We start from the raw sequence: 15,899 nt of genomic DNA, 5'->3' as shown, positions 1-15,899 counted from the left end.
CTTGAATTCTAAAAGTACTCATTTCTTTGGGTTAAGGCACCAAGGCCTCTCTTAAAATATATATGTTATACAGATGCTTCTTAATTAAGCAATCATTGGCCATCACCTCTGGGCTCAGACACTTACTAGTTGTGTGATCCTGGGCAAGTCACAATCTCTGTCTGCTTTAATCTAGTGAAGAAGGAAATGGCAAACCATTCCAGTAGCTTTACCAAGAAAACCCCACGGACAGTATGGTCTTTGGGGTCATGAAGAGTTGTAAATGAGTTCTTCTTCTTCTCGTTTATCTTTCCTTCTCAAAGAGGACCGTGACAGGAGGAAGGTGATGGCATGACTTGCAGTAAATTAGATTTAAATGAGGCAGGACTGTACAAAATCACCAGCCTCTCTCTCTCCTCCAGAGCCATCTGAGTCTAGTGGCAAGATATAGATGAGGATGACTGGAGATGGACCTAGATGCAATGGGAGGCCTTCGTCTTCTTAAGCTATTTCACAGGTCTCAGTTTGCCTGAGTCAATGTCCATTCAGTGATTAAGGATAAGTAAGAAATGAAGCAAAGAAAGGCCTTTTACCTAGTCAAAAAGGAAAAATAAAGAAATCTGGGAAGGGGGAGACCCTCAGGGTTTCTGCCCAAAATAGAAACAATTGTTATTTGTGCCCACTCCTGGCCATCAAGAGGTCATACAATGGCCAAATGAGACTTGGGTTGGGGACCTCTTGTTGGCCAATCAATGACAGCCAGAATTATTTGGGTTTAAGGAGTGGTCTTTGGAAAAAATCTTGCATGTAAACCCCAAGAAATTTTATGAGCATTTGGCAAACATATTCCTTTGGGCAGAACACCTGCAGTTAAAGTTATGATTCCCTTTATAAAGAGAGGGAGAGAAGCAGAAAGGAAAAGTAAGGAGAGTAGAAGAGGAAAGGAAGAAAGGAAAGAAGAATAGAAGTGAGAGGATTATGTTCAGATCTCATAGTTCCCACTGACCCCCCCCCCCTTCCCTTGGCCCCTGCCTCTGAAGATGGTCAACTTAAATAACAGGAAAACTCACTCAGGTATTTCAGCATTGTTTTGTAACTGTGTTAATTTTAGAAGGATGACAGGCTTAAAATTTATCTTCGGCTATGTTGAGAAATCAAAGAAATCAAATAAAGAATAAAAGAATACCCCATTGTTGGGACCTTAGGGTCAAGGGGATTCTGCTCTGAGAGGGAAAGATGTGTCACAGACCATCTGGTCTCAGCTTCATTATCACATCCTGTGCTTGTTTGCAAAAAAGTATAAAAATGGCTTGACTTATTGCTTTGGTGTGTCTTGATAGCATGGGCACCTTCTTTCGAAAGAATAAATGAATTCTATATGCTTTGGCCTCCTTTCTTCCTGAGTCCCAAGTATTGAATTGGTGGGCGAATTCCCTAACAGAATGTTGGGTGTTGTTTGTCCTTAATACTTGAAGCAGACCATGACATTAGGGAGGTGACATAAGGACTTGCAGTGAATTGGATTCAAGTGACGCAGGGCTGTGCAAAGCCACTAGCCTTACTCTCTCCTCTGGAGCCATCTGGGTACAATGGGAAAATACAGGTCAGGACTACCATTGATGGCCCTGGCTGCAGTAGGAAAATGTATGTATGAAAAACAAGAAACCATTATCATTTCATTGGTAATTAGTTTATTGGATTGACCTTAGTCAATTAGCAAGGGATCCTGATGAAATAAGATATCTGCATCTAATAGTTTTGTTTTGTTTTGTTTTATTAGTGCTTTATAATCTAATTTGAGTACTGCAAGAGATCTTGTCCCTTCATTCCTATTTTTCCCTCTTGTTTATCTTTATATCCTAGATTTATGTTGTTTCAAATGAATTTTATTATTATCTTGTCAACTCTGTAAAATGTCCTCTTATTAGTTTGACTGGCATAGTGCTAAATCTTTATATTTTTTGGAAATAGTGTTATTTTTTAATACATTAGCACAACTAAGCCAGTAATATGGAATATTTCTCCAGTAATATGAGTTGTTTTTTATGTACTTAAGGAGCATTTTGTTTTTGTAGCTATATAGAACTTGATTATGCCTTTATACACTGGCTCTCAGAGCCAGTGAGGATGGGCACACTTTAAAGGAAGAAGGGGGGGCAGCTAGGTGGTGCAGTGGGTAGAGCACCGGCCCTGGAGTCAGGAGGACCTGAGTTCAAATCTGGCCTCAGACACTTAACATGTATTAGCTGTGTGACCCTGGGAAAGTCACTTAAGCCCAATTGCCTCACCAAAAAAAAAATAAATAAATAAATAAAATAAAAAATAAAGGAAGAAGGGAAAGGTCTGGAGCATGCAGTACTGCTCAGCTTAGAATGGTTTGGGGACTTATGCCCTGTACCCCATTCATTGTTGCATATTCTACACTTTAGTAGCATAGTCCTTCTATTTGACCGTCAGACTTCTATGTCAAAGGTGATGTTCTACTTGTCTTTTTAATCCTGAGAGAAATGATTATTAAATAATATTTATTGGGGAGATCCCTGACCTTTCCCAAAATTTTACCCCACCTAGACTATCTTGACTAGGTGGAGTTGTTGCCTCACCCAAATAGAGCACCTTGCAAGGAATCTAAGATGAATTCTGGCCCATTATATTCCACTCAGGCAGGTTTTGGGGGGCATAGATCCTTTGTCTAGATTGCCCAAGGTTGTGGGTGATTTGGAAGTAAATGACTTGATCAAAGTTACATTCCCCCAGCCCCTCAATAGACTAGCCTTACCTCTATTATAATATTCATTCTCTTTCATTACTTGTTAACCAAACAGAGTCAGTTGCTACCCTGAGGAACACCCACTTTTCCAAGGGAATATAAGCGTTGAGTGGGTTCCATGAAGGATCTTTGGGCATTCCCAGGTGTTACTGACTCCTTTTATTAATTATATGCTAATATGATTAATAAAATGATTACACAGAAATTTTGTCTCTCAAACTTTTTATATGAAGAAATCCCCATAGTGCTAGGGCAGCTGGTTGTAGTCAGAGATGTTCTAAATACATGATTGCTGGGGAAGCTAGGTGGCAATTTAGATAGAGCACCAGCCTTGGATTCAGGAGGCCCTGAGTTCAAATTTGGCCTCAGACACTTGACATTTACTAGCTGTGTGACTCTGGGCAAGTCATTTAACCCTCATTACCCCACACAAAAAAAAGAAAGAAAGAAAGAAAAAAGAATTTTTTAAAAAGTGCTCACATATACTAAAATTGAAACAATACAGAGAAGATTAGCAAGGCCCCTGTGCAAGGATGACATGCAAATTTGTGAAGCATTATAAATACATGATTGCTGAAGCAATTTATCAGCAAGTATTTATTCTGTGTTTACTATGTGCTAAGTACTTACTGTACTAAGCATGAGGATACAAAGAAAAAAAAACTGTCTCTGCCCTCAATAAGCTTACGTTCTGTGATGTTTAAAATCTAATGTGGGTCCTAACCTGCCCCCCCAATTTTTTGGGGGAAACTAGCTAAGATTTACTGATAAATTCAGCAGGAGTTTAGGCTTTCAAGTATTTATTACAGTGTATTAGAAGTTCGTGAAGAGAGAGCAAGGGTAAGAGCAGATCTCTTAAAGAATGGGAAACCCAAACTTAGATCTATTTGGTATAGCCAGAGAGAAACCTTTGCCTTTCCCTGGAAGCCCACCTGACGTTCTGCCACCACACTGAAGTCCTAAGAGGCCGATTCTCAGCAGCTTCTCCCAGAATCCCTCTGTGAAACAGGAAGCAGGGCCATCCACACACACAGCTCCAAGCCAATTGGCTGGTAGCACTGATTGACAGGACTAATAGGCAGTAACTTTGGACTCCAGGCAGCTTCCAGACCCTAAGTCACATGTTTTCTTTTCAGGGAGGAGCTGTCCTGGTTCTCACAATGTCCCTCTCAGCAGCGGGTGGCACTCTGATTCTCACAGTTCTAATGTGTGAATCAGCATGGACATAAATACAGTCAATCCTCAACATACACATGTTTACTTTTGGACTTCAAACATTTTTATAATTTTTTTTAGTAACCTCATTTTTACTTATGCATTGGCAACCAGGAACATTCATAGCTAAAGGCAGTAGAAAAAAAAAATCAGAAATGTGATGCAGGCAAGTTTGTGATGTGCCTGGTATCTTAACTAGGCACTTTATTGGTCTTGTTTAGCCTACTGTCATAGAGTAAAGAGGTCCCCAGTGCATTCATTGTATATTTTCATCATTTGCCTTTAAAACTCAAGTTTGGTTTCTTTTTGATTGTTGTTGCAATTATGACCTCAAAGCCTTTGGGTTCTAAGCTCAAGTATGCAGTCATTAGATAAACTTTGTGCTAGAATGTCTGCAGTCATTGTTGGTCTAATTGTCCAGCTAGCTAGAGATATTGAGGCTGCCAATCTCATCATCTATCACAGCCTTAAGGCTCTGATATACTTCCATACTTTTATATGCTTAAGGATCTCAAACAGCATATATATACAACAGATGTTACTGGTAGATTATTTCAAGATGGTGCATCCTTCAGGATCTCCAACACCATCTACCAGTCATGAAAGACAGTGTCTTCTGACAGTAGCAATTAAAGTCTCAGAAAACTCTTCCTTGGTTTTCAGAAGGTTCCCAAGGTAGAGAGGTTTACAGAAGTATAGTATATAGTACAAGACCTTCACACTGTCTTCTGCCACAGAGGAAGGAAAGATTAAATTTAAAAAATGTCTTAGTTTTAAGAATTTTATTTGTTGTACAGTATTTATGGTACTGTAGAGTACATATGTTATAAAAAGTAAATATTGTTGGAAATCAATTGTTTTTATTGAGATGTTAGGACAAAAGGTCACAAAATTCTAGGTAATTATTAGTGAGAAAAACTGTTTTGCATGTTACCAATTTTATTTTGTGTACTGCATTTTTTTGGTTATTTCATGATTACTGTGTTAGGAAAAATGAATATTTTCAGAATTAATGTTTTGTTATAAAGAACTATATGCATAAAAGTATATTTTTAACAATCTCTAGTGAAAGATTACAGTTTTTGGTGGTTGAAGGAGTCTAACCCCTTATTTTTCATAGGTTTAATATATCAACATTTGTGTTTTTTTGCTTTTGCACCATTTTCTCACAATAGCAGAGAATTGACTAGAGATATAAATAAATAAAGAGACTTGAAGCAAGGAGACCAATGAAGGACTGAATTGATGAAAATACCACATTTGATGAATGGTAGAATAATGCCTAATGCCTGACTTTGGGTCACAGTAATGGAGTCAAAATGGAGAAAAGAGATGTATCTTGTTTGTGTCAAGAGGCCACAGAATTAGGAGAGAGTGAATAGAAGTATTTATGTGGTGTTTTGAAAACAGGTATAATACTCAAATTAATCTGTTTATATTCAGTTTTCCTCTTGCTAGAGAACTATCATTCATTCATTCATTTACTCATTCACTCATTCATAAAAGAGCAAATGAAATGAAGTGATTAGTTTCCTGAGATTCAATAACACTCATATAACCCAAATTTTTCTCCACTATGCAGAACAGCCCTTACCGTATGAAAAAGGGAAACACTCAAGGCAATATGTATGATCCTCCCCATACTTTCTTCCCCCTCAGGGAAGCAAGTAAGCTTTAAGACTTACCATCTCCCTGGGAAAAAGTGTGAGTTACATGAGTATTATTGTATCTCAGGAAACCCATCACTTCATTTTGGAGACCACTGGTATAAAGGACTGAATTTTTAGAGAATGGTCTCATTTTTTTTTTTTAACGTCAGTTCCCCAGGTTAGACTAATTTAAACTTTTGCAGGTGATGACATCCTGTGTTCTCATATGTACTGTGAGAGGTGGCAAGAAGAGGGTTGGTGTAACATGCATATATATATATATACACATGTGCATATAGTATATATGCAATATATACATATGGAGTAATATATGTGTATAGTATATGCATACATGTACAAACATACACCAGTATGGAAGCATTGTCATGTGTCTTACATTCAGGAAGAACTATAATAGAACTCTATAGATTTATATCCGAATTTGGGAATCTAGGCTTTAGATGATTTTCGGGTAAAGCAAGGATGTTCAAGTCTGGAATTTCTCTCTGTGAAGTAAATTAACCTCCCTAAGACCACAGTGCCAATTGATGGCTGACTGGTAGTAGCCAAGTCTGATATTGTCCACCAAAATGTCTATGAAGTCTGTGTATTTAAGAACTTTGGCAAGATGCTGAACAAGAGGAAAGTGAAGTAAATTTGGATGAGATGTCCTTACTGAGATGTTCCAGAAATATTGTTTTGTGAAGAGAAAATAAAGATTGGGTTGGGTTTAATATCATTCCAGAGGTGGAGAGGTGGAGGCTTGTGATTTGGGCATCCCTAAGTTTCCTAAGCATACATATTTCTTTTCTTTTTTCTTTTCTTTTCTCTTTTTTAGTAAGTCATATTTTATTTTATCATATTATATGTAAAGATAGTTTTTTTGACAAGTTTTTTATTCAGGTTAAACATTTTTAGTTTTCAAGCTAGTTTTCAACATTCATTTTTTATAAGATTTTGAGTTCTAAATTATTCTCCTTCCCTCCCTGCCTCCCGCCTTTCAAAGAAGGCAAGCAATCTGATATAGGTTATACATGTGCAATCATGTTTAACATATTTCCATATTAGTCCTGGTCATGCATTTCAATAAAGATTAGGAATAAATGATGACTTGAGCTTTCAGAATTTTTATACCTTTGAAGCTTCTTTCCATTTGTTTCCATTAAGCTACTAACAGTAATTGACAGGTAGATAGCATAGGGGATAGGGTACTGGGCCTGGAGTCAAAAGAACCTGAGCTCAAATGCAGCCTCAGACACTCACTAGCTGTATGACCCTGGGTAAGTTCCTTAACCCTGTTTGGCTCAGTTTCCTTATCTGTAAAATAAGCTGGAGAAGGAATGGCAAACCACTCAAATAGCTTATGTCAAAAAAACCCCAAATGGGGCATGATGAGTCAGATACAACTGAAATGACTGGACAATAAGAACACTAGGGAGAGCTTGTGAAACTGCTTCCTGGGCTGCACAAGCCCTGGATAAGGAGGAAGTTTAAGTGGGGATGGAGAGATAGTGCTCCCTGCTGGCCAGTGTCTTTAGGGTGTCCAGTTGGGTTCTGGGAAGAAAGAGAAGAATTGTTTCTTGGAAGAAAGACTCTCCTTGAGAGGGAAAGGATTGTTTTTTTAAGGAATGACCCTTTTGAGAGGCAATGTAGTATAATGGATAGAGTTCTTGACCTACTCAGGACCAGCAGGGTCTGAATCCTGTCACTGATACTTGTTATCATTATGACCTTGGTCAAGTCATTTATCTTCTTTCATTCTCAATTTCTTCTTTTGGCAATAGGGTTAACACTATTATCTATCCACAGGATTTTTATGAGGATCAAATGAGATAATGTTATGTAAACCAGTGGTTTCAAACTCACATAGAAATAGGAGCCACTAATCAATACATAAATATCCTTGAGGCCTGCATATTAGTTTTAAAGCCCAATATTATTTATGCTTTATTGTATTTTTATTTATTTCATTAAATATTCCCCAATTACATTTTAATCTGCTTCAGCTATGCTCAGAAGTGTGGTCCCATGTTTGATATCTCTGAGGCAAAAATTTCAAGTGGCCCATTATATAACTATGAGCTACTACTATTAGAGGAAGTAATTCCACACTTTTCCTCCTCTTCCCATCATTGAAGGGATTGTTTCCCTCTCATTCTCAGAATCTTTTGAAATGTAAGTGCTTTCCCAGGCCAGCTTTTATGACTCAGCAATGTACTTATACAACTTATGTTCCATCCATCCATCTGTCTATCCTTACCTATCTACTTATCCACATAAGAAAATAATGGGATTTGCTAAATGCCCAAAGGCCCCAGATTGATTTGGACTGATTAGATTGACTGAAAGTGATTGACTTCACTGATTAATTCACTTAAAGTTAATCCAATTCAAGCCACACCTGGCTGACTCCCAAGAGGGAGTGTTCTCAGAGGCTATGAACTATGACATCAACACAAGACCACCCTCAAGTCCAGTGAACCAATGGATTTGGTTGATGATAACCAATCAGATTGAAGCAGTGTGTAAAGACTGTCTCCTCTGGGAGATGCAGGAAGTACTTCTTCCTCTCTCTCAGTTTTTTGCTCAGACAACATGGTGGAGTAACACTTGGAAGAGAAGAAAGAGGCTTCCCTATCTTTCTGAACTCCATGCATTCTCTCTTTACTCTTTAATAAATGTTTAATGCTCAAAGACTGGTGCTAAAGCTTCTAATTTATAAGTAAACCCTAGCTAGCTTTCCCTGTATTTGGGACAGAAATAGGCTTCCATACATTTAAATTTACTCATCATACCACCTATCCCCCTAATCCCCTATCCCCCTATCTCCCTATCTACGTATCTATCTATAGCTTATGTTATCTTTGACAAATATGTCATCTTATCCTGATTCCTACTTTCAAAGATAGGTTTCTGGTCTTGTAGCTAAGCTTTATCTTTTTCTCTCTCAAAGTTCTAGACACACTCCTAAGGAGTTGGAGGTGATTCTCTATTATCATTGCCTCAATCCCCTCCCTGTACTAGTTGTGCTTTCCATCCACCCCCAACAGAATTATCAATTGAAAATAAATTTTTGAATAGTATTTTATTTTTCCCAATAGCATGTAAAAACAATTTTTAAACACTCTTCTTTTTTAAAATTTTGAATTCCAGGGAGCAGCTAGGTGGTGCAGTGGATAAAGCACTGGCCCTCGATTCAGGAGAACCTGAGTTCTGGTCTCAGACACTTGACACTTACTAGCTGTGTGACCTTGGGAAAGTCACTTAACCCTCATTGCCCTGCCAAAAAAAAATTGAATTCCAAATTCTCTCCCTTCTTCCCCTTTTCCCTCTCTGAAACAGTAAGCAATTTGATATAAGTTATAGATATGCAATTATGAAAAAACATACAGTTTAAAATAATTTTAATCAGCTAGCCTTAAGTAGCTTTTAGAAAGGGAAATTTACTAAGGCAGTACAGTAAAATAAGTTGGCATAAACATTTCCCCAGGAATCTGAGATGTACTTTCCCCAATGTCCTTTGCTCCCAATTCAGATACTTCTATAAGATGATCTGCAGATAATGTTTGTTTATGGATAGGATTATGGGAAGTACAACATCCTCCAGCTTCTTGGAAGGACCCTATCAAAATGGTATTGCTGGGGAGGAGAACTGGCTAAAGTCAAAGAAATGGTTTCTTCTGTCCACTGACCCAAGATCCCTCCAATTTATTGTACTTTTCCCTTTTAGTTGTATGAATTCTTAACTTGGGGGTACATGGATATTTTAAAATTTTTGTTTAAATATTTTGATAACCTCATTTTTATATATGTTTCCTTTGTAATCCCTTGCATTTTATTTTAGATATTTAACAACTTCATTCTGAGAAGGGATCCATATAAGTTTTGCCAGACTGCCAAAGGGGCCCATGACACAAAAAAGGTTAAGAACTCTTGCTAAGGCCCATAATGGATTTGTTGAGCATCTTACTGTGCATCTTAGAGTGAGGTAGAGTTACTTTACTGAGTAACCAACTAACTGTACACACACACACACACACACACACACACACACACACACACACACGTGTGTGTGTATATATATACATATATATGCACATATATATATATATACAAATACATGTATATGTTTATACACCTACATGTATATGCATATATATTTATATCAGAACTTCAATGTATATAGGAATTTATACATACAGAAAGAGATTTAACTTAAAGCTTTTCTCTATTCCACTAGTTGTATATGGATACATCACTAGCAACTTCAAATCTTGGAGGAAAAATCATCTTTCCAATAGAGGCCCCTTATATGAAACTTCTTAATATGCAATTGGATGACCCAGTTTTACACTAATTTAACTGTACAAAAAGCTCTAGAAAGAGCTGTTGATACTAGGCAATTGCATATTTGAGAGTTTATTCCATTTCATATTTAATCTGGTCTCATATTGGAAATCCCTGGCTAAAACTGTCACTGCCAGCCTTAAATATATTTGACAAGTGTAAACCTGACAAGAACGTTAGACATTTTAAAAAATATAATGAGAGGGATGAGGGAATATAAATGTTAATTATGAACATTGTCTGACCTTTCTTATTTGTTTGTTGTAAGAAAGTTCTCTAGGGCCCTTGTTATTAGAATAATAATGCAATCTAAGTTAATGACCTCCAGTATTACTAATTGCCTCTCTTAATGGCATTCAATGTGCCTAAACACAATACGCCTGTGCATTTCTAATTTGAATTACCCTAGGTAACAATGTCTGTCAAAATCCTATCCATCCTACAAGGCCCAGCTCAGATGTAACTTTTCAAGAAGCTTTTTTCCTAATTCCAGTTCTGCTCTCCTCTAACCCTACCCCTTCTCTACCATGAGATGATTTGGTTTTCCTTGAAACCCTCACAGCACTTGATTTCAAACCTTTTTTGGTCATGAAGTCCTGCCTTATATTGAGGAAATTAAAAATTATTCTGTAAAATTTAATAATTGATTCTATTTTGTTACTCATTCAATTCCCCATTTTGTGAAGCCCCACTTCTCAGTTCTGGAATTAAAGTCAAGGATGTGGTCTTTCCTAGTTTAAGTTGGCTTAAAGGCATGGTTAAAAGGGAATGTTGTGGGGGCAGTTAGGTGGCACAGTGGATAGAGCACCGGCACTGGAGTTAGGAGTACCTGTGTTCAAATCTGGCCTCAGACACTTAACACTTACTAGCTGTGTGACCCTGGGCAAGTCACTTAACCCCAAGTGCCTCACTTTAAAAAAAAAAGGGAATGTTGTTAGCTTCTGGGACCCCAACTGGCTTGGCACAGAAACCCCTCCTCCACAAAAAAAGATAATTCTAACTGAATGGTTTTTATTTTCTAGCCAAAATTGTGATTGCATGAAGGCGGCATTGGCACGAGTTTGGGAGATTAGAGATTCTGGTCTTTGGGATCCTCTCTTCAGGTACTTCTCCCTCAAGAGATTCTGGAGCCACTTACTCTCTCATAGAGAAGAAGAAATCCAAAGACCAGAATTTTTTTTTACCCTACACTTTGGCACAGATCATTGAGCATCTACACCAATGACAAGAATGTTATGCAAATAGACTTTGAGCCACAGGTTCCATGTATGATAGAGATAATGACTGGACCTGTGAGAGATGGAAGAAATTGTCAGGCAAGGAAATTCCATTTAATAATGCAAGTTGATGGTTTTTCTATAATTTATCATCTTTTAACATTGCCTAGAGTGCTGAGAGTTGAAATAACGTGTCCAGGGTCACATAGACAATATATGTGGTAAGCAAGACATGAACCTAGGTTTATTGACTGCAAAGCTGGCTCTTTATCTACTACAACATGCTGCTTCTCATATAAGTATATACCTGATATTTGTGGTTCCCCTCCTAAATTACCTTTTTATGTTTATTTAAAAAATTTTGTATAATATAGTTTTAAAATATAAAATATTATGTATAAGTATCAAACATACACACAAAATGTTAAAAAGAAGTGAAGGGTAATTCTATAGTAGAAGCACCAAGAGGGGTGAGTTAAACCCTTATGTTGGAGGTGACAGCTGAACTGAGCCACAGAAGACATTAAGGAGTCTAAGATATGGAGGTAAGGAGGCCATTCAGGAACTGGGACAGAAAGACTACAGAAGGAATATCATATGTAAAAATAGAAATATAAGGCCAAAGTGGCTGGCTGGTTGTCTTTGTGGAGAGGAATAGTGTATAAAAGCTAGGGATGGTAGGTTAGAGCTAGGTTGTGAAACCTGTAAATGCCATATACTAAATCTCTATCAGGCCAGCAACAAATATTAAGTATAAGGTTTGTGCTGACCATAGAGGTTATGTATATCCACATGGGATGGCTAAGTGTAAAGAAAAGTGACTACTACTATGTGCTGGGCCTTGTGCTAAGTGCTAAGTGCTAAGGGTACAAAGAAGACCACGAACACAGTTATTGTCTTCAAGGAGCTTATGTTTGGATGGGAGTGATGACATGTAAGTAGATAGATACAAGCTATGGACAGAGTAGATGGAAGGTAATCTGAGAGCAGAAGGCACCAGCAGCTTGAGGGACTGGGTAGGGCCTCCTGGGTAGGTGGAATTTGAGGCTGAGTCTTGAAGGAAGTCAAGGAAACTAATGGTTAGAGATGAGGAGTAGAACATTCCAGGCATAGCTGATGGCTAGTGCCAAGGCTTGGGGATGGGAGATGGAATGTGGTATTTGAGGAGTTTCAAGTAGACCAATGTAACTGGAATGAATAAAGTGTAAGAAGCCTGAAAAGTTAAGAGGGGGCAAGGATATCAAGAATTTTAAATGCCAAAGAAACTTGTATTTGGTCCTGGAGATAATAATGCATCAACACAGCTCATTAAACAGGGTTGGGGAGGGGGATTTACATAGAGTAACATTTTAGAAAAATCATCTTAGCAGATGAATGGGGAGGATTGACTGGATTGAGGAGAAACTTGAAGCAGTTAGAAAGCCATTGCAGTAGTCCAGGGGAGAGGTGATGAGGTGTTGAACTAGGCTTTTGGTTGTATGAGTGGAGAGAAGGGAACACATGGGAAAGATACATGAAGGTAGAAACAATGGCAATGGATTAGGTTTATGGCATGAGTGAGAGTGAATTGTTGAGGATGACACTGATATTGTAGACCTAGGTAATGGGAGGAGGTGAGGAATTCTGGTGCCCTGGACCTAGAGAAATTAGAAAAAAAGGTAGGTGAAGAAAGAATTATAATGGGTTCAGTTTTGGACATTTAGAATTTCAGATGCCAATAGGAAATGCAATTTAAGATGTCTCAAAGGCAGTTGATGCATTTCTCAGATATGCATTTTTATAGCATTGCCTTGCATATTTTGCTCAAATCCATTGGACCTTAAAAAATATGAGCATTTTACTTGGAATCACAAAGAATCACAAAAGCACAGAATCTGACAGTTGAAAGAGCTTTTAGTGGTCATCCATTCCCAACCTCTATCCAAAAGGAATCCATATTCAGCTATAACTGACAAGAAGTGGTCAGCCAGCTTCCTTGAAGATCTCCAACAAGAGTGAGCCACCACCTTTCCAAGGTAATCCTTTCCAATTTTGGAGAACTAAATATTATGAAGCTTTTCTTGAGCTTACTTTCCCTCTCTGAAAATTCAAACCACTCCTCCAAATTCTTCCCTCAGAGACTGTCCAGATTAAATCTATTGCTCCCTCTATGTGTTACCCTTCAAATACTTGATGGTGGTTACCATGACTTCAATGAGTCTTGTTTGTTTTACACTGTAGTACCTAGCATTGCATTCAGTGCTCCACATGTTGGCTCACTGGAACAGAGCACATTTAATTTGTTCCTGGCAGACATTATATCAAATGATTATACATGCTTAATTTTTGAAGTGGAGACTGTTTCCTAAGAGGCCTCTCTTTGAGCCACTCTATTTGACAAGGGATCTGAATAAAATATAAAATGCTTAAGTATATTTAAATGCATATTTAAGTGACCATGAGCTTTTCTTAGGCATTCTTACCCATTTCATATTTGGTGATTCTACTCGAGAGTTTTACTACCATCATTTCTTTTACTTATCAGACCTTGGTTACCTGAAAAGGAATTAAATAATGAAAGAATAATCTTCTATATGCATATGAGTGAAGGACTTTTGACTTCCTCAGAATGGGTAGCTGGTGATGTGCAAACTTTCTTTTCCACCTGGTAAGTAAATCCCAGGGACATATTTGAGGCAAGGAGAAATTAAATGACTTCCCCACAGTATGACAGCACAGAAGTATCAAAGGTGGCATACGAAACCATGTCCTCTTGCCTCCAAATACAATTCTTTTCTGAATATTCCTTGCTGACTTATGTAAAGCCTTCCATATAGCAATATAAATGAATGGATTGATTTTCTGTGCAAGTGAGGAAAACATAAAGATTTCTGGAAGAACCACCCTGTTTAACAAATAGAAAATAAAATGGAAAAACAACAACAACAACAACGACAACAACAAAACACTTCTGTCCTTGTTGCCAGAGGAAGAAAAAAACTTTTCAAAAATTGTCAAAATGAAACAGGCATTGCTTATTTGAAGCAACCATATGTACATCTTGGGTACGGAGGAAGAATTGAAAAAGAGATCAAATTATTGCAAATACCAGGGAACTATATCAAAACATTGCAAGAAATTCTGTCAAGATAATTAGACATCTGCAACTTTTTCTTAAAAAAAAAAAGAAGAGAGACACTAACAAGAAAAGTTAATAAATTAGTGTGAGCTAGGAACTGGCAGTGAGAACCAGTTTGGCGCATTCTCTGAAACTCAAAGAAATCAATATGGAAAAGCACAAAGTCACCCAAAGCATTTGTAAAAACTAACTCGATTACATGATGTTTGTCACAGCTTGAGGGACAAATGAAGAAAGAACATCTAATATTGGGAGTCCCGGCTCAGGAGGAGCTGTCTTGTGTTATTGAATTCTCCTCAATGTTTATGATCCTGTGGCTTCATCTAAATGTGACAAATGATCCTATTTACCTCCAAGAAGGCGACAGGCTGGGCTCCTGCAGCCCAGCATAGAAGGAGCACAATGGCAATACTAACACAATCATTGTAATTCTGTTTGGTGCAGGAGGTAGGGAGAGGATGCTCAGTGTAATCAGTCAACAAGTATAGCCTTCATTATCTGTAGGAAGCTCCTAATCCTAATTGATGCTGACCTCCAATCCATAAAACACATCATAGTGATTGGTCCTTCTTTACTTCTACTTGAGAGCCACCAGTAAGTTTTAGGATGGTGTGGAGGCTAATACTGGTACTGAAGACATGGGGTGGGCTTGGAGGGAGGAGTTGCCAGGAACCCCTCTGAGAAACTTTGTAGTCATGAACTAAAATCATTGCTAAGGGGAAGCTAATAAGTGTTAGCACTTATTAGCTTCCCCTTAGCAATGATTTTAGCTTTTAGCTTCTTTTCTTCCCTTTAGGTTCCTTTTACATACTTTCTGCTTTCAGAAGTGAGAGTCGGTTACTCTTCCTTCCTGTAGGTTGTTACCAAGGAAGTTCTGCATAATAGTCTGCTGGGCACTACAGGAAGAGGGAGTTCATGAAGGTTTAGAATTCTTGTTCAGCTGCAGGGTAGCTTGGCAGTCCCTTGAGCACATTGAGTTTCATGGCCATAGAGTGGGAAGGTGCAGCTTGGTGGAGAGGGCCTGGTTTGTTTTTGAATCAGATATATTTTTATGTGAGGGCAGGTGTTCCACTCAGGCAGGTCTGATTTATTTCCTACACCTGATATCACAGGCAACTACAACTAGTAAACTAGGTAATTGGTTTCTAGCTTAGAATGTTCCAAGTGTGTTGTTATTGAGTTGTTTCAGTCACGTCCAATTCTTCATGACACCATTTGGAATTTTTTTGGCAGAGATACTGGAGTGGTTTGCCAGTTGCCTCTCCAGCTCATTTTACAGATAAGGAAACTGAGGCAAACAGGGTTAAGTGACTTGTCCACTTGCTAATAAGTGTCTGAAGTCAGATTTGAACTCAGGAAGATGAGTCTTCCTAACTCCAGGCCAGGTGCTCTATCCACTGTGTCACCTAGCTTCCCTGTCCTAAGTATAGATATTTCTATTTATGGGGAAGAAGATAAGGAGGACAGAGAAGAGACAGGGCAGAAGAGGTATATCTTTGATAAAATAACTTCTCTAATATGAGAGGATTAGAATAGACAATTATTAACCACTTCAAGCTTTAAACTTCTGTGATTTTTAATGTCACATGTAGACCTCATGTCTG

At 38.0% G+C, this 15,899-nt stretch overlaps 1 pseudogene; it reads left to right on the top strand.

Moving 5' to 3' along the window:
* Positions 1-3,221: 3,221 nt before the first annotated feature.
* Positions 3,222-3,317, top strand: LOC122737586 (annotated as a pseudogene).
* The last annotated feature ends 12,582 nt before the right edge of the window (positions 3,318-15,899 follow it).

This window comes from Dromiciops gliroides, chromosome 1 (assembly GCF_019393635.1).
Source record: "Dromiciops gliroides isolate mDroGli1 chromosome 1, mDroGli1.pri, whole genome shotgun sequence".
NCBI lineage: Eukaryota > Metazoa > Chordata > Mammalia > Microbiotheria > Microbiotheriidae > Dromiciops > Dromiciops gliroides.
This window is presented reverse-complemented; position numbering and strand designations above follow the sequence as displayed.